Below are 24184 nucleotides of genomic sequence, written 5' to 3' on the forward strand. Positions count from 1 at the left end.
TGATTCCAGCTTGTGCTTCATCCAGCCCAGCATGTTGCATGATGTACTCTGCATGTAAGTTAAATAAGCAGGATGACAATATGCAGCCTTGAGGTACTCCTTTCCCGATTTGGAACCAGTCTGTTGTTCCATGTCCAGTTCTAACTGTTGCTTCTTGACCTGCATACAGATGTCTAAGGAGGCAGGTCAGGTGGTCTGGTATTTGTATCTCTTTCATAATTTTCCACAGTTTGCTGTGACCCACATAGTCAAAGGCTTTAGTATAGTCTATAGCAGAAGTAGATGTTTCTCTGGAACTCTCTTACTTTTTCAATGCCCCAGCAGATGCTGGCAATTTGATCTCTGGTTCCTCTGCCTTTTCTAAATCCAGCTTGAACATCTGGAAGTTCACGGTTCATGTACTTTTGAAGCCTGGCTTGGAGAATTTTGAGCATTACTTTACTAGCGTGCGATGTATGGTGAAGTCTCTCAGTCGTGTCCGACTCTTTGCGATCCCATGGACTGTAACCTACCAGGCTCCTCTGTCCATGGGATTTTCCAGGCAATAGTAATGGAGTGGATTGCCACTTCCTTCTCCAGGGAATCTTCCCGACCCAGGGATCGAACCCAGGTCTCCCACATTGTAGACAGACGCTTTACCGTCTGAGCCACCAGGGAAGTCCAAAAGTGAAAGTGTTTGTCAGTGGGACTCTTTCTACCTCAAGGACTGTAGCCCACTGGGCTCCTCTGTCCATGGGATTCTCCAGGTGAGGATACTGAAGTGGATTGTCATTCCCTTCTCCAGGGGATCTTCCTGATCCAGGGATCGAACCCAGGTCTCTTGCACTGCAGGCAGATTCTTTACTGCCTGAGCCACCAGGGAAGCTGATAAGTTCAATTGTGCAGTGGTTTAAGCATTCTTTGGCATTGCCTTTCTTTGGGATTGGAATGAAAACTGACTTTCCCAGTCCTGTGGCCACTGCTGAGTTTTCCAAATTTGCTGGCATATTCAGTGCAGCACTTTGACAGGATCATCTTTTAGGCTTTGAAATAACTCACCTGAAATTCCATCACCTCCACTAGCTTTGTTTGTAGTGATCCTTCCTAAGACCCACTTGATGTCTCTTGTGGAGGTATGAGTCAGCTGTGGCCTGCAGCAGGGGCTCTGGGTGCAGCAGACCCAAAAGAGATGTCCTTTTCATTATAGGGGACTGGAATACAAAAGTAGGAAGTCAAATGATACCTGGAGTAACAGGCAGATTTGGCTTTGGAGTACAAAATGAAGCAGGTCAAAGGCTAACAGAGTTTTGCCAGGAGAATGCACTGGTCACAGCAAACACCCTCTTCCAACAACACAAGAGAAGACTACACATGGACATCACCAGGTGGTCAATACCGAAATCAGCTGTACTTTAATAGATCTAATTCAAACTCCATTCTCATATCCTCCAATCAGCCATCTATTGAAAGCTGATTGTACTTATATGCCTCTATGTATAGATCTAATGCACAGTATTGACATCTGTCAAAAGGTAGGGTCTATGACATTAGAATGACGATTCCCACTAGTTTTTCCTTTTAACTTTCATAGAACTCTATATTTTTATGCAAGAATCATCTATTTTATACTCTAGCTGTGGACAAGTACTTCTCATTGTATTCTTCCCACTAGATTATTACATTTCTTTAAGGCAGGGACACATGATTCATTTATCTTTAAATTTTTTCCTCCTCTTCCAGTCCATCCCACTCTCTTCCCTACTCAATAACATGGCATTTATCTATGACAAAGAGTTGGATATATATGTCACCTTCCTAACTTATAGTAGTCTCTGTTTCAGCTGTTGCAGTAAGTGAGTTGGTTTGCAGTAAGTAAGGTTTTTTCTAGCCCTAATACAATAAGCAATGCTTTAAGTTGACAATTACACATTCCAGATCAATTTTAAAGCATATGGTAACTTAGAAAATCACTTAGCATAAACTAAAAAGCATAGCCTATTCTAAATAAATAATCAAAAGAAAAACATTATATAGGCATATCAGAAAACACATTTAAAAGATTTATAAGGCCTTATTCTAACTGATTTGTGTGTGACATTAAAAAACAACACTAAAATTTTTTTAGGGTTCATGCTAAGAGCAAAATTGTATTTGGTTACTGTCATCCTTATTTGACTGATCAAGAAACTAAAGACTATAATGCTATATATATAAAATGGATTTTAAAAGAACATTTGTATAACTTTTGTGTGCCATGTGCTGTTCCAAGCCCTTTACATGAAAATTTACATATAAATTTCACTGGATTAAAACAAATTATATAATTTAAGTGTTTAGAAGCTTAAATATAATTTAAATTTCAACATAATTATTTAATCTCAACACCCTAAAAATAGTTACTATTATTTAACAATAACATAGCAAAAATTTTAAACAGCAGCATCAGGGGAAAAAAGTGCTGAATTCACTAACTAGAATTCTTACAGAGTTAATTTGGGAATAAAATCCACGATATCTTTTTTTTTTTTCCCACTGAATAGCCATATTACCTGCTAAACAGACTCAGTCTCATGGGATAAATTATTCTCTGCACTTTATACGTCTACCCTATCTGGGGCATTCAAAGCATATAAACTACTTTTTGTAGATTAGTTTTTATTGCAAACATTTGTTTTCTTCAAAGCTGGTCTTTTTTTTTTTTTTGCCAAATGTTTGTTTAATTATTCATTAAAAGGAATTTTGGGAAGCCCCTGCCTTTAAAACTTATTTTTAACCAAAATAAAAATAAATTTAACTTAAAAAATCTTACTTTTTAAGAGAATCTTGAAGTGGGTCTACCTGTTGAGGTGTGACTATTAAGAGTTCAAATAAATTACATTATCTAGGTTGACTGTAATGAAAGTTGGCTTACTTGCTTCACCTAAACAGGGAAGTTGGCATGTTTGCCTAGCAACAGCCGCTGAAACCTTCTGTTGTGGAAGGTTCCCTAGGAGTGAGAAGGGAGGAGGAGGAAAAACTGGAGGAACAGATTAATCTGTTTTTCCCAGCAAGAGACGGGAGGCTTGGCTGAGAAGGGAAATGCTATCCAAAAGATAGCCTTTAGATTAGCACACACCCACCTAATCCCTCCATGGTAGCTAGAAATTTGCCCTTGGCAGGACTAGGGTTACTATTTACTGGGTTGAAGAGATGGTTACTGATTCAGCCCACTTCAAAGAGACTAAATTCCAATCAGTATAAAGACATCAATAGGTCTTCTAGAAAGAAGCTGAAATCTGAGTAGCAGGAGGGTGTTAGCAACTAAAAAGAACTGTTCTCTGCTCAGAATTTAGGAAGGTGTGTGATATATTATTTACAAATAATATAAAAACACTGGCTGTTACAGTAATTGAATTTATCAGTTTAAAAGCAGAAGCTTCTCTAAATATAGTACTTCTCTTGGTGTTGGGGATGTATGCTGGGAAGACAGGACAGGACAGCAAAATCTCTCTTCTCCTGGCCAGACCTGAGGAAAAAACAAAGGGATGATAAAGCAGAGCAGTATTAATTGCGTGCTTATTTGAGGACCGTCTCTCTCTATTCTAGCGGATTTATTTTGAAATTAGGATTGTATGGTATAAGAAGAATCCCCATTTCTCTCCTGTCTTAAAAGCAAATGTTTGGTTAAACTGAATTGTCTTGAAGGGGTCTCCTGTGACCCCAGATGAAAATGACTTCTTTTCCATAAGGGAGAAGAAACTTTCAATAACCACAAGGTTAGCTTTTAGATCCGAGTTTTTTCTTCTAAGAGCCAGTTCTTTTCCTGTCTTCCCTCAGACAGCTGTTAATTGGTCTCATAGGCCTGGAGAGACGTTTTGAGGCAGTCGAGTGTCCAGGCCTTTGGACTGTTCAGCCCTGTTGGGAGGCTGAATTCTTCAGAGACTCTGTAAAAGGAGTGACTAGGACAAAGCTGGTGTGATCAAGAACCAGGATAAAACGAGATAAGAACAAATTCTTCTGATGTGTAAGAGGAGAGACGTGAAAAAGAAACAAGAGGGACGAGTTGAGAAAGCCAAGGGGCTAAAGGTGCGCGCGGGACCGGTTGGAAACGTCAGAAATTTTCCAGTTCACCCTCGCCGTCTGGCCACTTGCCCGCGGGACGCCGAGGCACTGGGGGACCAGTTTTTCGGCTCAGGGCGTGGGTGCGCGCCGGGTCCAGGCGGGGAGCGACGCCGCCCTCCCTCCACGGCGTTGGTGGCGGGTGACTCAGAGCTTTGCTCCCGCGCCCGCCCCGCCCCCTCCGCATGGCCCGCCCCCGGAAGGAGGAGCCTCGCCCTCGTCTCCGCCCCAGTCTCTGGGGCGGGCCGGAGCCCGAGGAAGAGGAAGGGGACGAGGACAACGAGCGACGGGGCGGAGGAGGAGGAGGAAGAGGAGGCAGACCAACAAGATGGCCCCTGCTGCAGGAGCAGCCTCAGCAGCAGGTGGGGGGCCGAAGGCGGCGCTGGTGGTGGCGGCGGCGGCCGTGGCCCGGCGGCCTGGGACAGAGTCAGAGTCGACGGTGGCAGCGGCGGCAGCGGTGGCTGCCCCGGCGGTGGCGACGGCCGCGGGGACTCGGAGCTGAGAGGAGCTACTGCTCGGACCAGCGCGGTGAGCGAGCGGCAGGCGGCGGCGGCGGCGTGGGGAACCGGGCGGCCGCGGCCTGGCCTCCGTCGGGAACAATAGGCGGCCGCGGCGGGGCAGGGGCTGTCCTCGGCCGCCCTCGGCTCCTCAGCGGTAGCGTCCGCCCGCCCGGTCTCGGGCCCCGCCGGTGGTCCAGGGGCTTGTCAGTGGCCGGCGTCCTTTAGGCCTCAGGCCTCCGCATGCCGCCGGGAGGGCCTGCAGGGGTGGGTAGGCCGTGGGGAGGTACAGACGCCGCCCTGGACGAGGGGAGGGCGAGGGAGGCTTCAGCCATAGGGAGGGGGCCACCAGGTTGCCCAGCCCCTCTGTTAGTCCGAGGACCTCGGCGGGAGCAGAGAGCTCCCGGGGGATGCTTTTTGGACCCTCAGGCTGCGGGGGTGGAGGAGGTGAAGGCGTCTGTAAACAGGCGCCGCCTCTGCCTCCCTTCACTTCAAGGCTGCTCCTTCTTCCCTACCCCTTAAGCGCTCCCCTTCCTTGGCCAAGTGGGTTTTACGAAGTCTGTTTGCCTGGAGCTACTGCAGAGCAAGCCCGGTAGTCTTTTTTTCTTCCCGGCGGCGCTAGGGCGGTTATGTTTGCAGGTGTGTTTTTTTAAAAAATTAAGTGCACAACAGCAAGAAATCTACCAGGTAAAATGTGATTATCGACAAAGGATGGAGAGAGAGCGCTAAAGGCTGTTTCTGTTTAAACATCTCTAGGCATCGGTTCTCTGTAAACATCAATTGTGTTCGCGTCCAGGGTGAGAGTGAAACAAGGGCTCTTTTGGAACGGTAAATAATATAACTCTTGACATCCCAGAATAGTCCCAGAAACTGGAAACAAAGCCGCTTACTGGCAACGCGGAGACAAATTGTAATGTTTGAATAGAACTTTTCTTCAAAGGAACCGTTTTAAATTATTAGTGTGCCTCATAAGAAGCAACATTAACTAGATAAAATAGACCGAATGAAGCATTTCTTCAGGAGACAAAAGAGGTTCATCTCCAGGCTAGAACTTGTCTTTTTTTTTTAACAATGTTCAAAAAGTAGAAACAACTGTTCTCTGTTGAATGTTTAGGCTTATCAAGACGCATTATAGTTGCCCTGTGTAGTGATTTCTGAAACGTCAACAATTAACTACTTAATTTCTCAAGGAGGAAATTATCCAAGTTATTTCTACGTTAGTTTCTACGGCGGTATGGAGAAATTTATATTAAAATTGTTTGAATGCGTCCGAAAGACTGCTTTCCACTATTTAACATTCACTCTCATGGTCCAACTCGTTTGCGTTCTTCACAGAACCTGTGCTGTGCAGAGAATATGCCAGTTAATATATTTCACACAATTTTAGGGTGAACTTCTTATTAGAATTGTCCATGTCTGTTGTAATTTAGAGCATTTTCAGGTTATATGAAGTTTAATGAAAGGCACTGGTCCTTGGTTCTTCCACAAGAACTCACAGTAAATAGACTAGCAATTGAATAAACGTGGAGGTTGGACTATTTTATTGTTGTTTAGAATTGAAGTATAATAGATGAATATGAATGACTTTGATTTAATGTCTAGTATAAGTAATGTGGATATTTTGACTTTTTAGGTAGTGGGGAAAGAACAACTTTCACATGGCTCCTGCTGATGTGAATTTTCTGGGAATACATTTCAAAAGGGACATTTTTAAAGTGTTCAAAGTTATAATTTGATCAGTCAGTCTTTTTTGTTGAATTTTGTTAGACTGATACAGAGTGCAAGTAATCTTTATATCATGATACTTAAATTTATCTGTGACTGATACTTAAATTTATCTGTGACTCTTAAACCTATTAGAACAATTGTAGTAACTTATGATTTTGTAAATTTTAAGTGGTCAGTGTGCTTTGTTGTGAAAACAGATCTTGTGTTAAGGACTAATTTGCCTCATCATCTTCCTGAAAACAAAGATTTTTAAGTGTTGATGATTTTGTGTTTGAAATTAGATGCTGACCCAACAAGCATTGAGGCTAGGTCCCAATTTCTATTCGATATTGAAAAAGCTCTTGGAGAATTGTGCTTTTGTTTGTGTCACACTATTTTAAGATGTGATCCCTCAGTTGTCATGTCCTCAATATTAATGTTTATTCCAATTATGTCAGTTCAGATTTTCTGCAGTGATAATTTAAGAATTTCCTCTAGGAAGTTTTGGGACCACAGCTTAAGAATTAGATTTGTATTTTCGAGGTAATATTAAAAGTTACTATATGTTTGATTCATTTGGAGAAATTTGAAAGGCTTTTTTTAATACATTAAAAATCTAAAATTAGAGTTTTTCAAAGCACATTTATAAAATGAATAAAAATATTTGCATTTATTCCTCCTAATTTGTCTGTAGTATTGGTGGTATTCTCATTTTATATAGGAAGAGTCTCAGTCTAAGGAGAAGCTACTATAACTGGCAAAAAGACCACTTAATTAATAGATGAAAAAGTTTACTCAAACCCAAGTCTTGTGACACAACTTATTAATAGATGTTTTACTACTGCTACTCCTGCCATATATCCCAAGGTTAAATTTGCATCTCCTGTATGACGGATTTCATTTTTTTAAACTATGAACTATGTTCTGTAATATTGAGCTTGCCTTTTGTGCTAATATCCTTTCTATTATCATTATTTGTACCCTGCCAGTATTCACTTACAAGTTTGAGAAAGTATTTACTCATGTAAATTACAGAAAAAAACCCTCATTTTTGTTTTATATCTGAATGCCATACATACAGAAACTCATACTGTTTACATAGAACAGATTTGTGGTAATGTTGTAATTGTTTCATGGCTTTAATTGGTTAACTAAATTGTGCCTTTGAAATAAATACGAAGATTTTTAAATGATTTTAGTAACATTCAATGATGTTAAGGTCAGGTCAGCTTACATTTGAAGCTCTTCATTTATAATTTTTTAAAGCCATAGACCATTTAGAATTCTGCAGCATTTTTTATCTCCAGATATTAGAGCTTGAAATGGAGTTTGGTGGGGCCTAATGAGTCTTTTCTTGCGTATATCTTGGATGTGGTTGGTATCCAGTAAAGTGAAGAATAAACTGATAAATGATCCTTGTTTGGTGGACAGTTCGGAGCAGGATGTTCCTTGGCAGGGTATGCTGACCTGGTTTAGCTTTGGCCCTGTACGTGCTCAGGAGTTCAGGTATTCTTTGGGGTTGGATTCAAGTGGATTTAAATTCTCAGGTTGACCTGCATCAAGACAGTCACAGATTTCAAAATCAGCCTATAAGGATCTGCTTTAAGATTACTGTCTCTTTTGTTTAATCCTAAAGTCTAGACTGTATTTGGACTAGCCTCTGAGGGTATAGCATAATATTAATTTTGTCAATCATTTATATAAAGGAATTTTTCTTATTCCAAATTTCTTAATGTTGAGTCTATACATTTTCATGTGTGGAGTTTACTCAATCTAAAGTGATGTTGTGCTACATCCACAAGACAGTTAGCTTTAGCATATTTGTTTATATCCAGTGTTGGTCAGATTTGTGCTTGTTTACTTCTTATATTCTTGTTTACTCTTTACATGTTAATATGAGACATTTCTCATCAGCTCACAGTATTTCTGATTGTTTGAGGTTTGAGAGAAAAATTTTAGTAATAATTTTGAATTCACCTTAACATGCACAGTTGAGCTGACTAAAATTGTGTTCTGTCCTAGAGGATTAAATATCGCAAGATTCATTTATATATTTTTTGAGATTATTTACAAAGTATGTCAGCAATATTTTGATGTTTCTCAGGCATTTTAGCGCTGATATCAATACACACCTATTACTGTACATATATGGTGATAATTTGGCTTGTAATGCTTTTTTTCTAAATATCTCCAAGATCTAAATAGCATTTGAATGTGGTAGCAATGTTTTTGAAGAACTCTAAAATGGTCTATATATTGTAACATAAAATTTTTTAAATGGAGTTTTAAATCACATAATATAAAATTAACTGTATTTAACAGTTCAGTGGCAGTACATTCACAATGTTGTACAACCACCACCTCTAATTCCAAAACATTTTATTACCCCAAAAGGAAGCTTTTGTACGCATTGAGCAGTTACTCCCCATTCCCCCTCCCCCAGTCCCTGGCAACCCACCATACTACTTTCTGTCTCTGTGAATTTAACATAAAATCATTTTGAGCCAAGATTGAGCACAAGTGCTGTGTATAATTGAAATTGCAAGAAAAGATTTTGTGATATGATTGTTAGGAATCAAAAACCACCTCATTCTTTGTGTTCTCTAAGTACAATAGGCATGCTGCCAGGGATTCTTTATGGGAGAAAAGTTGGAAATCACAGCATTTTGAAGTTTTTGTTTTGATCACTCCAGAGAAGTTGTACTTGAACTCTCAGATTCATTAGGGTTGTGAGAATTAACTAAATTTTAATGTTCTCTACAGTTGTGAGCAATGAATACTTAGTCTGTTGTCTGCAACTTGTTTGCCTTTTGTTTTTTTCTTAATATATAGGATAAACTTGGAATATTAATAAACAATAATTTATTTGAAGTTACAGTAGAAAATGTTAGATTGAAGCTCTTTTGTCTTTATGAGTCTAACTTTATGACTTTTATTCAGCTGACATTTGAGGCTGTTTGGAGTTAGGATTTGCTTGTTGACTAAATCTTCAAAACCTTGGTCTTGACTCTATACCTGCTGCTGCTGCTGCTAAGTCGCTTCAGTCGTGTCCGACTCTGTGCGACCCCATAGACGGCAGCCCACCAGGCTCCCCTGTCCCTGGGATTCTCCAGGCAAGAGTACTGGAGTGGGGTGCCATTGCCTTCTCCGGACTCTATACCTAATTCCCTCCAAAAGCATGGACACTGTTAAACAGAAGTAGTTGGTTTGTAAATGTTTGTTGGTCGATTGAGGGAGAAAATAAACAGACTATTTTTTTGTTCTGGAATAAAGTATAATAAAGTTGGACTTTTGTAAATTTAGAATTACTGCTGAATTTGAAGCTTCAATTTTGGGCTTTGAAAATACTCTTTTATTCTTTTCCAAATTTCAAAATTAGGTACTTCCCCTAATTAAATTTAAATTTTAATGTTTATGGTGAGAAGTAAAATACAGATTTTATATTATATGTTAAAGATTTATAATACTTTACAGATACAAAAGCTCTAAGCAGGGAAGAAGAATTTAAATTTTGATGCTAATTTCCTCTTTTAGGGAAAATTTAATTATTAAATGTTTTAAGAGCAACTTTAAAAGTGATTTAAAAAAAGAATTATATAGATATATTTAGAATTTAATGCAGTAAAATTTCTGCTTTCTTTTCTTCTCTTTTTTTAAAAAAAATATTTATTTATTTGGCTGCACCTGGTCTAAGTTGCAGGTCTGGGATATAGTTCCCTGACCAGGGATCAAACTCAGGTCCCCTGCATTGGGAACATGGAGTCTTAGCCACTGGACCACCAGCAAAGTCCCCTTCTTTTTTTTAACTAGTGACTTTTTTCAGGAAAATGTCAACTCTCTTTGTAAGTATTTATGTTTACATATACTTCATTTATGTCTGATAACATAATTATTAGAACATTTAATTATTAGAATTATTAGTAACATTTATTAGAAAGCTAGTGTGCTAAATTAATACATTTAATCATAAAAGAACATTTTTAAATGAGGTTATGTTTAGAGATTATGCTTGAAAATACGGTTTAGTATAAGATTTGTGAATGAAACAGAATCATTATATTCTTAGCTTTATTATAAAACAGTGTATCATCTGGCCAGATCCCAATTTAGAATAAGAAATAGGCAAAAAAACCCTTCATTAAATATTAATGAACTAAATCATCTATATGAAGGCAACTGGCTTAGAACCTCTCTTCCACTGTGTGTAATTCTAAGAAGTTTGATTATCTGCTTTATAATTTCACAGCTGATTAAAAACGCAAATTAGATGTGGGAGTAAAGGCACTGTAGGTAAGATGGACAGCAGGAAGAGTAGTAAGATAAAAAATCACCTTTGTTGTTGTTCAGTCTCTAAATCGTGTCCAACTGTTTGCAATCCCATGGACTACAGCATGCCAGGCTTCCCTGTACTTCACTGTCTCCCAGAGTTTGCTCAAACTCATGTCCATTGCATCAGTGATGCTATCTAACCATCTCATCCTCTGCCACCCTCTTCTCCTTTTGCCTTCAGTCTTTCCCAGCATCAAGGTCTTTTCCAATGAGTCGGCTGTTCCCATTGGAGCTTCAGCATCAGTCCTTCCACTGAATATTCAGGGTTGATTTCCTTTAGGATTGACTGGTTTGATCTCCTGCAGTCCAAAAGACACTCAAGAATCTTCTCTAGCATCATGATTTGAAGGCATCAGTTCTTCGGCGCTCAAGCTTCTTGATGGTCCAACTCTCACATCCATACATGGCTACTGGAAGAACCATAGCTTTGACTGTACAGACCTTTATCAGCAAAGTGATGTCTCTGCTTTTTAGTATGCTGCCTAGGTTGGTCATAACTTGCCTTCCAAGGAGCAAACGTCTCTTAATTTCATGGCTGCAGTCACCGTCTGCAGTAATTTTGGAGCCCACTGTTTCCACTTTTCCCCCTTCTATTTGACATGAAGTGATGGGACTGGGTACCATAATCTCTGTTTTTTTTAATGTTGAGTTTTAAGCCAGCTTTTTCACTCTCCTCTTTCACCCTCATCAAGAGGCTCTTTAGTTCCTCTTCATTTTGCCGTTAGACTGGTATCATCTGCATATCTGAGGGTGTTGATATTTCTCCTAGCAGTATTGATAACAGCTTATATTCATCTAGTCCTGCATTATCACATTAGCTTGGGACAATGAAATACAAAGACACTTTAGACTCCTGAGTATATCATTAATTAATTATTGTATTTTGCTGTATGTTCTTCATGGTAGATTCATTTTGGGAAAATTCACTTATGTGTGTGATTTGGGGGATCATAAAACTATATAGAGTATATTAAAACATTAATTCTTTGTCTCTAAAAACAAATGATAATATCTTAAAGGGTTGTTTCAAAATTTGAGTGAGTTAACTTATATCTTTAGTATAGTATGCATTCAATAAATGTTACTTTCTTAAATTTTGTTTAATAAAAATCACTTTAGAAAGATATTCATCTAGAATATCTGAACATTTTCTGCTGTCAAATATTAGTTTTGAATATAAAAATAAACCTTGTGTACTGGTGGAGTTGGTGGTAAAAAATGAAATACCATTCTCATTCTCTTCCCATATCAGTCTTTCATTAATATGAACCTGTGCTGTTTAATACCAGGCACTAGCTACATGTGATTATTTAAATTGAAAATTTTAATGGACTTTCTTATAGAGCAGTTTTACCCTCTATAGAAAAATTGCAAATGTTTCCATGTATGCATTTCACCACAGTTACTTCTGTTAACATCTTACATTAGTTTGGTGCATTTGTTATAATGGATAAACCAGTATTGACAAATTATTAACTAAAGTCCATAGTTACAGTACAATTTGTATTGTCCATAGTTTACAGTACAATTTGTATTGTACGGTTCTATGGGTGAGACTGTCTTTCACTTAGCAAGGTACGTTTAAGGTTCTTCCCTGTCTCTCCATGACTTGATAGCTCATTTCTTTTTATTGCTAAATAATGCTCTGTTGTATGGATAAATTTAAATTTTAATTAATAAAATCAGAATTTAAAATTTAGTACCTCAGTTGCACCGGCCACATTTCAAGGGTTCAGTAGCCACACGTGGCTCAGTTCAGTTCAGTTGCTCAGTCGTGTCTGACTCTTTGCAACCCCTGGACTGCAGTATGCTAGGCTTCCCTGTCCATCACTACATGTAGCTGCATGTGGCTCAGTTCAGTTCAGTCCAGTCACTCAGTCATGTCCGACTCTTTGCGACCCATGAATCTCAGCATGCCAGGCCTCCCCGTCCATCAATCACCGAATCACAGCATGCCAGGCCTCCCTGTCCTTCACCAACTCTCAGAGTTCACTCAAACTCATGTCCATCAAGTCGGTGATGCCATCCAGCCATCTCATCCTCTGTTGTCCCCTTCTCCTCCTGCCCCCAACCCCTCCCAGCATCAGAGTCTTTTCCAATGAGTCAACTTCTTCGCATGAGGTGGCCTAAATACTGGAGTTTCAGCTTTAGCATCAGTCCTTCCAAAGAACACCCAGGGCCAATCTCCTTTAGAATGGACTGGTTGGATCTCCTTGCAGTCCAAGGGACTCTCAAGAGTCTTCTCCAACACCACAGTTCAAAACCATCAATTCTTTGGTGCTCAGCTTTCTTCACAGTCCAACTCTCACATCCATACATGACCACTGGAAAAACCATAGCCTTGACTAGACGGACCTTTGTTGGCAAAGTAATGTCTCTGCTTTTTAATATGCTATGTAGGTTGGTCATAACTTTGCTTCCAAGGAGTAAGCATCTTTTAATTTCATGGCTGCAATCACCATCCACAGTGATTTTGGAGCCCAAAACAAGTCTGACACTGTTTCCACTGTTTCCCCATCTATTTCCCATGAAGTGATGAAACCAGATGCCATGATCTTCGTTTTCTGAATGTTGAGCTTTAAGCCAACTTTTTCACTCTCCTTTTTCACTTTCATCAAGAGGCTTTTTAACTCCTCTTCACTTTCTGCCATAAGGGTGGTGTCATCTGCATATCTGAGGTTATTGATAGTTATGCTTGCTCAAAAGTTCATTTTTGTGGAGACATTCTGTTAAAGAGTAGTAGTCTTGCATGTTTAAGTACTGTATTAAAAAAAAGCCTGAATTTTAACCTTCATTTTGAAATGCTTTCCCTGTAATTACTGCTCTTAAAACCCATGTTTTATATGTCAGTTTTTACATTAATTACTGTTTTGATTAAAACTGTCACTCTTTGCTTGAATCTAGCATCTCTTTAAATTTATTAAAAACTTTTTAAAAATGTAAGATTCTTCATATATTTAGAAAAGTTGAGTTACAAGTTACCTGAATCACGTTTTTCAGAAATGTCATTTTATGATGTTAGTCTGCAGTTGGTAAAATCTACTCATAAGGGCACAAAAGTTCCTTTCAATTTATTCTCTTTCTCCTGCTTTAGAAAGGAGAGGAGGAAGGAGAGAGGGTTTTTTGAATAAGAAAATCCTTAGGATAGAAAATGTAATATTTAAATCTCTTTAAAAGCATTTAAGAGTAGCTTAGAACAGATAATCTCATGAAAACACCTTTAAATATTGAAGCTGTAGCACCTATTCCCCTAATGATTGACATGCAGTTAATTCACTGAATACAGTTAAAACTTTAAGCATCTTCTCAGCTGTATAGTGACAATGATAAGTGGCAAAGGAGAAGGAAGGGGTGGGGAGCAAAGTTCTATCAATTAAATCTCCATTTTTGAGAGATTTCAAATTCAGTTATTAACTTTTTAAAATATTCTTTTTAGTTTTAAAAGACTTTTTGTTTGCTTTTAGAGTAGTTTTAGGTTCACAGTAAAATTGAGAAGGTACCAAGTTTTCCCACACACATGCATAGCCACCCTTATTATCAACATTCACCACCAGAGTGGTACATTGATTATAATTGATGAACTTAAAGTTGATATTTAAGTCTATAGTTTATATTAAGGTTAGGGTTCATAGTTTATATTAGCGTTAGGGTTCACTCTTGGTATTATACATTCTATGGATCTGTACAATATGCATTCTTCTCTCATTTAGTAATATGCATTTAAGTTTCTTCCATGTCTCTTCATGGCTTAGTAGTTCGTTTTTGTTTTTTTTTTTTAGAACTGAATAATATTCCATTGTCTGATTGGACCACAGTTATTTATCCATTCACTGGTGGATGTCTTGGTTGGTTGCTTCCAAGTTTTGCAATTATGAATAAAGCTGCTGTAAATATCCACATGAAGGTTTTAGTGTGGATACAAATTTTCAGCTCCTTTGGGTAAATATCAAGGAGAGTGATTGCTGGATTGTATGGTAAGAATATGTTTAGTTTTGTAAGAAACTGCCAAATTGTCTTCCAGGTTAACTGGCCCATTTTGCCTTCCTGTACACAATGAATTAGAGTTCCTGTTGGCCCCACATCTTTGTCAACATTTGATGTTGGCTGTGTTCCAGATTTTGGCCATTCTAATAGTGTGTAGTGGTATTTTATTGTTTTAATTTGCATTCTCTGATAACATATGATGTGAAGTATCTTTTCATATGTTTCTGTGGAATCTAATATTGTATAGCTGGAGTCACACAGTATATAGCCTTTTCCGATTAGCTTCTTTATCCTTAACTTTTTAATCTGTTACTTCAGTTTTAGCTTTACCTCATTTATAGATATTTTTAAGAATGTGGTTAATTTTGGAGGTATGAAGTGAAGTGAAGTGAAGTCGCTCAGTCATGTCTGACTCTTTGCGACCCCGTGGACTGTAGCCCACCAGGCTCCTCCGTCCATGGGTTTCTCCAGGCAAGAGTACTGGAGTGGGTTGCCATTCTTCTAAATATTAAGTACAAGCATTAAAAAAAATAGAACCAATGTGATATATTCTGCACTCTTACCTTTCATGTGACTTGTCCAGTACTATCTTTAGAAATATGAAACATGCCACAATCAGGTAGTGATATTTTTCAATCATTTAAAAATTATTGAGCAGATATGTGCCATATAGCAGCTTCCTCAGTGGCTCAATGGTAAAGAATCTGCCTGTCATTCAGAAGACATGGAGATGTGGGTTTAATCCCGGGGTTGGGAAGATCCCCTGGTGGAGGAAATGGCAACCCATTCCAGTATTCTTGCTTGGAAAATTCCGTGGACAGAGAAGTCTGGTGGCCTACAATCCATGGGATCACAAAGAGACACAACTGAGCAACTAAACAACAATGAAATGGCATACTCAGTATACAACAATATGGATTTTCTCTTACAGATAAAGTTTAGAATGTATTGGAGCCATCAGAGGGGCAACCTAATATACACTGGGCTTTAAAGAGATTTCTGGAGATTACTGAATTGAATGAGACTTAAAGGGTAAATAGGGGTTTAACATCCCTGAATTATTTGAGCCAGACAAGACCTAGAGTGAAAAAGCATATGTTGTGTGGGGGGAAATCTTCATACTTTTGTTGCTAAAATATAAAACCTGAGACAGATGGTAATGAAAAGTAAAGCTAGAGAGATAGGTAGGGGCTACAACCCAGAGATCTTGTATGACATGTAACAGCAGTTGGGATCAATTCTACTAAGGCACCATCAAAGACTTGTGTGTTTTTGTTTCTTTTGTTTTATGTTTGAGGTACAAAACATACCCACTAAAGGGTAAAAATCATAGGTGTACATCTTGATGACTTTTTACGTATGTACACTTGTGTAACCACCATCCAGATCAAGATACTCAGTGTTTCTGGCATCTAAGAATTCTTTCTGCTCTTTCCCCTCCCCAGTGTTTCCCAACTTTCCCAAGAGTAACTTCTCACTTCTAGCACCATAGTCTGTTTTGCTTCAAAATTGTACATCATGTATTCTTTTTGCTCCTTCTATAAACTGAATCCTGCAGAAGGTGTTATTTTGTATCTGGCTTTGTGGATTGTAGTATCTCTGAAATTTGGCCAGGTTATATTTAACAGTAGATCAGTTCTATTTTTATTTTTGCTATATAGTATTCCATTGTATGAAATTGTCACAGTTTATCCACTCTACTGTTTATGAACATTTGGATTGTTTACAGTCTGTTTTTGGCATTTTATGAGTAAAGCTGTTAGGAACATTATTGCATACGTTTTTTGGTAACCATATGTAGTCATTCCTCTGGCAGTGAAATTTGGGAGTCATTAGTAGGCTTTTGTTTAGTCTAAGAGGATACTGCCAGTTTTCAAAATGTACCAGTTCACACTGCTAGCAGCATTATATGAGAATTTTGCATGCTCATATGCTGGGAGGGATTGGTGGCAGGAGAAAGGGACGACAGAGGATGAGATGTCTGGATGGCATCGACTGGACGTGAACTCCGGGAGTTCGTGATGGACAGGGAGGCCTGGCGTGCTGCGATTCATGGGGTCGCGGAGTCGGACACGACTGAGCGACTGAACTGAACTGATTATCAGTTAATTTTTTTTTTTTGCCATTCTGCTAAGTATAGTTTCTCATTGCCATTTTACTTTAAACTCCCCTAGTGATGACTCTTTAATAAGTATCTGATACACTTATTAGCCATTTTGATATCCTCTTGTGAAAGAGGCTCTTTCAAGTTATTGTCTTTTTTTATTGCTTTTTTTTGGTCATAGAAGAAAACCATAAGTGAATGGTCAGCTGCTGTGAGGAGGGTGAAGGAAGACAAAGCTGGAGACAGATCACTTAGAAGGTTACTGTGTGATCCACGTGAGAGAGACTGTATATGTCCTGTATGAGAGCAAGGACTTTGTTTCACTAGGAGCTAAATCTTCAGATCCTAAGACACTGTGTGGCACATGGTCAGTGCTCAATAAGTAATTTTTGAATGAATGAATGAATACAGCCTTCAATCATGGAAGGAGAGATAAATAGGAAGATACAGATGTAAGAGATAATATAAAATTTTTGATGAAGGTAGAAGAGGATGGCATCTAGGATGCTTACCAGATTACTAGGTGTATACATTGAGTGTCAAGTTGTGTAGTGAAGTAACTGAAGAAACAAAGGCTACAGAAGGAATTACCAGTTTAAAAACATAGGGACAAGTTAATTACCATGTGACCTTGTGCATATTACCTAACACTTGTGCTGAGTTTCTTCAACTGTAATATTAAGATATAATGATATCTGATATCTAATAAGATCATTGTGAGGACTAGGTGAGATAATGCATGTAAAATTTAGAATATTGCCTGGCACATAAAATATACTCAAAAATGATGAGAGATAGAAACAAACAAATTGCTGTCTTCATGGAACTTAAATTTTACTAGTAGCAGTTCTACACTGTAGCAAAATAAGAGAAACAGCATATTGAATGGTGAGAAGTATTTTGGAGAAAAATTAATCAGGAATGAGATGGGAAGCACAGATTGTGGTGGTAGTATGATTAGGGTTGAGGGGTCCATTTTAAATAAGGTAATCAACTGCAGCCCTCCCTAAGGGAATTCACATAGTAATATGTGTAGGGAAATAGGGAGAAAGTTCAGGATTGGGAGAGGGACAAATTGTTCGTAATTTAAGATAAGAAAGGAGGCCCTCTATTTTATGAAAGAATAGAGTGTAAAATTAGATTTATTTATTGTATAACCCACAGCGGTTTGGCATATCCCATCCTTTTATCCTCTGTTGCCTGTTGCACACACTACATAGACCTAAGCATGTATTTATTCCCTCAGAGATCATTGTTACCTATTTTGGAGGAAATGTTTTGTGTTTAATTCTGGTACAGAAGTAACAAATCAGTAGGTTCTCTAACAGTAGCTACTACTTGGGAACAGCAAAATATCTTTTTACAATTTATATGCCTTTTTCAAACCACTTGATATATGTAAATAAGATACGTTGTAGCTGTAGGCTTCTGGGTTGGACTCCATGTAGCAATTGGTTCATTCTTTTAAACTCTTCAAAATAAAAGTTTGCCTGAGATTAACAGTCTAGCAATAGTTCTACAGTGGAAAATGAATCTATACTTTTTTTTTAAGCATTCTTTTTCAAGTATGTGCAGTTCAATATCCTTGTGACTTTGTGTTCTGGAAATAGTTTGAATTCTTTCAGGCGTATTTCACTAAAATAAACAGTGATAAAAATGTCCTTACGCCTTGGCCAGTAGATTATGGGGACATTTTAATAATACTAATGTTATTGTTATTTTGCTATTATTAAATAGGTTATATCTTTAACAAAGATTCCCTAGGTCAGAGTGTACACTAAGTATCACCCACCCATTGCAAAAGAAGGTCATTGCATTTGAAGCTTACCTATTCTGAATACATCTGCCTGTTTTTTCTTTGCTGCCCAGTTCTAGACTCAGTCAGAGCCCTATGGTAGCTACGAAGTTCCACAGGGAAGTCTAGGACACAAGCTCCCTCAGGAAAAAAAGTAGAAACAAGTAAAAGTAAAGGCCTAGGGCTGTTAGTGTGACACATGTGCTGCTTTGTTTTCTTGAGTAAAGAAGGAGTTCTTTGTTCTCCAGTTTTGTTGTTTGATACCTGGTATTTTCCTTCTAGTTCAGCACTAGAAATTTACTTCATTCAAAATCCAAATATCATCAGTACTCCAAAAATGAGTTCATGAAGGTTTGCTTTCTAATTGTAGTTTAACTGGAATGTTTTGTAACAGTTTAGTAATGTAAATGTAGGAAAAACAATCTTAACAAATAGGTTGAATGAAAGAAGCCAAAATAGAAAACCACATGCTGATGACTTCATTACATAGACTTTTAAAATAGTTAAAATTAATCTACAATATTAGAAGTTAGGATAGCAGTGGCCTCTGACAAGAATAAAGAGATAATGATTGAGAAGGATAGTGAGGGGGCTTTCTGGGAAGGGCGGGGTATACAGGTATGCTTACTTTGATATTCATTGAGCTGAACACTCTATATATATGTATGTTATATTTCAATACATTAAGTATCTTAAAATATTTATAAAATTAAAATTCACTTTGTGTTTTAGTCCCCTGATTATTTCTCAGTGAAATATTCTAATAAAATATGCTTTGTGGTTCTCTTCCAAAGAAATAATAGAAGTTGCTGTAACCTGATCAGAAGGTTGTTGGAGGATTAAATGAGATGGTTTGTAAGTGCTTAGCACCCAGATCCCACCCCCGACACACACAGTTTTGGATATGGGATAGAGGGGGAAAAGATTCAGGGAGTACATAAAGGTAGTTAGAGGTGGGTGAAAGCAAGTATAGCTTGTTGAAGATGACTAAGGTGATGCTGGTAAGGAAGGTTAGGCCTTTAGTTGTACCAGTGAAGACTAATAACACCTAACTTGGGAGTATTTAAATCACTTTCAGTAAGAGTTAATAATACTGCTCTGGCACATCAACATGGAGGACTGTCCCATAGATGACAGTTTAAGTGTATTAAGTTGGAATAGAACACAAAGGTTCAGATAGATTTAAATTAAGACTGCTGCTGCCAAGTTGATTCAGTCGTGTCCAACTTTCTGTGACCCCATAGACAGCAGCCCACGAGGCTCTCCTGTCCCTGGGATTCTCCAGGCAAGAAGACTGGAGTGGGTTGCCATTTCCTTGCATGAAAGTGAAAAGTGAAAGTGAAGACGCTCAGTTGTATCCAGCTCTTAGCGACCCCATGGACCACAGCCTACTAGGCTCCTCCGTCCATGGGATTTTCCAGGCAAGAGTACTGGAGTGGGGTGCCATTGCCTTCTCCAAATTAAGCCTAAGTAGTACATATTGTTAAGTCTAAGGATTTGTTGTTCATGTTGTGCTTTGAAAATATCACCATTTTGGTACACTTGAGTGCTCTTCTCAGTTACTGATAATTTATGCTGCAAGAATAAGAAGCTAAATTTAGGCATGTGGTGTTTGTGAAGGTACTTAAATATATTGGTAATTTTTAGGCCTTATAAAAAGAAGAGATTCACTTTATTAAAAGTCTGTAATTCAGTTGAGGGAACCTTTTAGATTCTAGTATGAATATTATATTCAGTATTACTCTTTTCTCAAAAGGCTGTAGTGAAATTTATAAATGTAAAATTGTGTCTTGACTATATAAGCAATCAGATAATCTATTGCTGAGTAACAAACCACTCCAAAATTTAGATTGGCTTAAAACAGCAACTATTTGCTTATAATTGTGAATTAGTGCTTGGAACTAGGTTAGCTGCAGATGGTTCTGCTGCTGGTCTCAGAGGTTAGTCATGCAGCTTCAGTCATCTGGCAGCTAAAACTGGGGATGATTGTTCTAGGGGGTCTGAGCTGGGACAATTTTTTTCTGTTCTGTTGGTCTCATCTCAGGTCTAGCTCAGATCCCCTCACATAATGGCACCATGTTCCAAGAGAGCAAGAGTGGAAAGTTGCAAAGTTTCTTGAGGCTTTTATGTTCTGTCTGGAGCTCTACAAACATCACTAATGCTATACTCAACTACAGTTTTCAAAGTAAGCCAAGGTCACCCAGATTCAAAGTGGGAGAAAAGATTCTCTTTCTTGACAGAAAGAATAGCAAAGTCAAATTACAAAGGGGTGTAGCTAAAGGGATGGAAGGAACTGTGGCCATCTTTGCACACTGTCACAGTAAATGATTTAAAAACCTAAGGGAATACTTTTTTAAGAGTAAAGTTAGATAAACCAGGTTGGAATCTCAACCCTTGGTGGCTGTGAGATCTTAAGAACATTGCTTAACTTTTCTGAGCCCTGATTTTCTCAAAGTTGTAATAATATTTTGCAAGGTTATTATGAGGATTAAAAAATAAGGCACTTTAAGTTTTTAGAATATTTTGACTCATCATACATTCTGTTATTATTTTAAAACTTGTCATTCCTTTAAATTTCCATTTGCTTATGTTGTTGTTCAGTTGGTAAATCAGGTCCACCTCTTTGCAGCCCCATGAACTGCAGCATGCCAGATTTCCCCATCCTTCACTATCTCCTGGAGTTTGCTCTAATTCATGTCCATTGAGTCGATGATGCTATCTTATCCTCTGCTGCCCTCTTCTTTCGCCTCCAGTCTTTCCAAGCATTACGGTCTTTACCAGTGAATCAGCTCACATGGCCAAAGTACTGGAGCATCAGCTTCAGCATCAGTCCTTCCAATGAATAGTCAAGGTTGATTTCCTTTAGGATTGACTGGTTTGATCTCCAGTCCATGGGACTCTTTAAAGAGTCCAGCACCATAGTTCAAAAGCATCACTTCTTTGGCTGTCAGTCTTCTTTAGGGTCCACCTCTCACATCTGTACATGACTACTGGAAAAGCTGTAGCTTTGACTTTATAGATCTTGTCAGCAAAGAGGTGTCTTTGCTTTTTAGTATGCTGTCTGGGTTTGTCATATTGCTCACTTATTACCTGAACCTGTGATAATCTCCTTCAAAGATAGGAATGCCAGCATAATTTGCTACTAATAAGTGGTGTTCCAGAGGCCCTCTGAAAGATACAGTTGAGAATTTTTTCCTCTGTTATTTCCTAGCTTTGATGTTAAGACTGTCTGATTAAAATAAACAAAAACCTAGATTTTATATTTGGGTACATCAGCCTTGAAGTATCTCTCTACTTCCCTCTTCCAAGTTGAAATGCGTATATTCATTGTAAAAAGGAACTGTCAAGTTTTTTTAAATTGCATTTACACCTCATTAACTAATATTAAACTGTTCGGGATATTAGGATATTTGAGTTTTTAAGTTTTTAATATCTTTTGTTTATAAGTTTCTCTTTTGTAGTATTTAGGGAAGAAATCATCTAAAATTGGCATTACTTAACAATATTAAATTCAGAACTTATAATTTGGCCACAGAGAATTTGTCATCATGTTGCTGGTGTTAGATATCTTTTTTCCCCAATGTCTTAAGGTGGGAAAGTAAGATTATTGATTTGAGACTTTCTTCTTTTTTAATATGGACACTTAAAGCTATTAATATCCATCTAAGCTTTACTTTAGATGCATCCCATGAATTTTGGTATGGTGTGTCTTCATTTTCATTCATTTCAAAATATTTTCTAATTTCCCTTTTGATTTCTTCTTTGACTTAGGTTATTTAGCAGTATGTTGTTTAATTTCCCTATATTTGTGAGTTTAAGTTTTTTTCTGTTGGTAATTTCATTCCATTGTATGCAGAGAGACTATAATGTTTATGATTTCAATCCTTTTAAGCTTACTGAGACTTGTCTTATCATCTAGCATATCGTCTGTCTCGGAGAATGTTTCATAAACATAAACACTTAAAGAGTTCTGTTGTATTGAACATTCTATGGATGTCTTAAGTCTAGTTGATTTATAGTGTTATTCAAGTCTTATCTAACCTTGTTTATCTGTACGTGATACTTTGGATAGCAAAGCCCTAGGTTTCTTCTCTAGCAGCTTTCTATTAATTCATGAAAGCATAACTATTCCAGCTTGATATGTTTGCTATTGTATATTAGCTGGCTTCTTCTGTATTAAAACCATAGGGAAGATATCAAGAAAAGGGACGGAGGAAGCCCAAGACATTCTCTGATTTTAAAGAACCTGCTCTGTTGAGGATACTTTTAACATGGACTTAAGAAATTGTCACAGCAATCCAGGTAAGAGATGTTAGCAGCCTAAAGTAAGGATTTAAGGTTTCAAAAAAACACTGAGGAAATAAAATGAATGGGACATAATGATTGTTAGTTGAGGGGAGAGCAGGTTTGAGGAAAAGTGAATAGTGAAGGATGATTTCTCATGCTTCTCTCAATAGGTAAGTCACTTCATCATTAACATAGGGAACAAAAGGTTTTGTATGGTTGAGATAGTTTGAGACCCCAGTTGGACATGAATGACTAGTAGTCAACTGGTTATATGATGCTGGCACTCAGAAGAGTGGCTTGAAATTTTGGAAGTCCTAAGCATCCAGTTGGTAGTCAAAAGCTGAAAGTAGATGAAATCACTCAGGGAAATTTTGTAGAGAGGAGAATTGAGGAAGGAATTCTGAAGAATCGCATATATGGGTGGAGGGCAAGGATGGGCAGAGAAGGAGAAGCCCTCAAAAGGGACATGTAAGGAGTGGCCTGCTAATTAGTGGAATACCTGGAAAGTATGCCATTATAGAAGCCCAGAAGGGCAGCATTTGCAGGAGAAACTGGTTAACATTACTAAACATTACTAACACCTAGAAAGAAAATAAGGATTGAGATGTGACTTCTGAATTTCATAAGAAGATTGTTGATACCCTAATAGTGGTTGGGATAAAGTGATAATTTGAAAACTCAGAGGTGAGGGAGAAGAAAATAGAGACCAGAAGATAGGCACAGGGATTGAGTTACTTTTTTTTTTTACTTATAACATTGTGGAGATAGAAGTAAATTTTTTTTTTTAGCTCCTTTTCACAAAGATTTAAGCTTAAATGCTTCCATATAAGCAAGGAAAGAACTAATAAATTAGGATACATTAAAGAAACAGTATTCATGTTGTGCCTTAAAATGTCTCAATTTCATTGAATTCCTCAGGAGTTTTATAAATTAGTATTTAACAATCTGGAATATAAATTTATGAGACACAAGTTAATTTTTTTTTATAGTGAACATTTTCCCTTACATTCAAGATTATTGAGGACTTGCCAATCAGATTTGTCATTGTGTCTCAAAATAACTTCTGGGGACAGGAGGAGTAAACTTCCTTTATGAAAAGGAGCCATTATTTTAGCAGGAGGACAGATTTCAAAAGATAAGTGAGTTATCTTTTTGGCTTAAAAAGAGTCTTAATTAAGGAGACTTCAGTTTTTTTTCTGTCTTTAAACTTATTTTCTTATTTTTAAAGGATATTTAATTTGTTTTAATTTTTCTTTTTTTAATATAAATTTATTTTAATTGGAGGTTAATTACAATATTATATTGGGTTTGTCATAATGAATTAATATACAGAAAGGGCTCAAAACAGTCTCTGTGCATTTTTCTTGGTGTTGGTTTTGTTATTATTTTTTCAGTTCAGTTCAG

The 24184-nt window shown here is 37.8% G+C and overlaps 1 protein-coding gene across 1 annotated transcript in view; it reads left to right on the top strand.

Annotated features, from left to right (window-relative positions):
• The first annotated feature begins 4337 nt into the window (after window positions 1-4337).
• Window positions 4338-24184, top strand: part of RC3H1 (ring finger and CCCH-type domains 1) — a 70958-nt gene continuing 51111 nt past the window's right edge. Inside the window, exon 1 of the mRNA XM_040263942.1 lies at window positions 4338-4605. The gene's annotated coding sequence lies outside the window, so the exon portion shown is untranslated. The remainder of the gene's footprint in view (window positions 4606-24184) is intronic.

This window comes from Oryx dammah, unplaced genomic scaffold (genome assembly GCF_014754425.2).
Source record: "Oryx dammah isolate SB20612 unplaced genomic scaffold, SCBI_Odam_1.1 HiC_scaffold_21, whole genome shotgun sequence".
Classification (NCBI taxonomy): Eukaryota; Metazoa; Chordata; class Mammalia; order Artiodactyla; family Bovidae; genus Oryx; species Oryx dammah.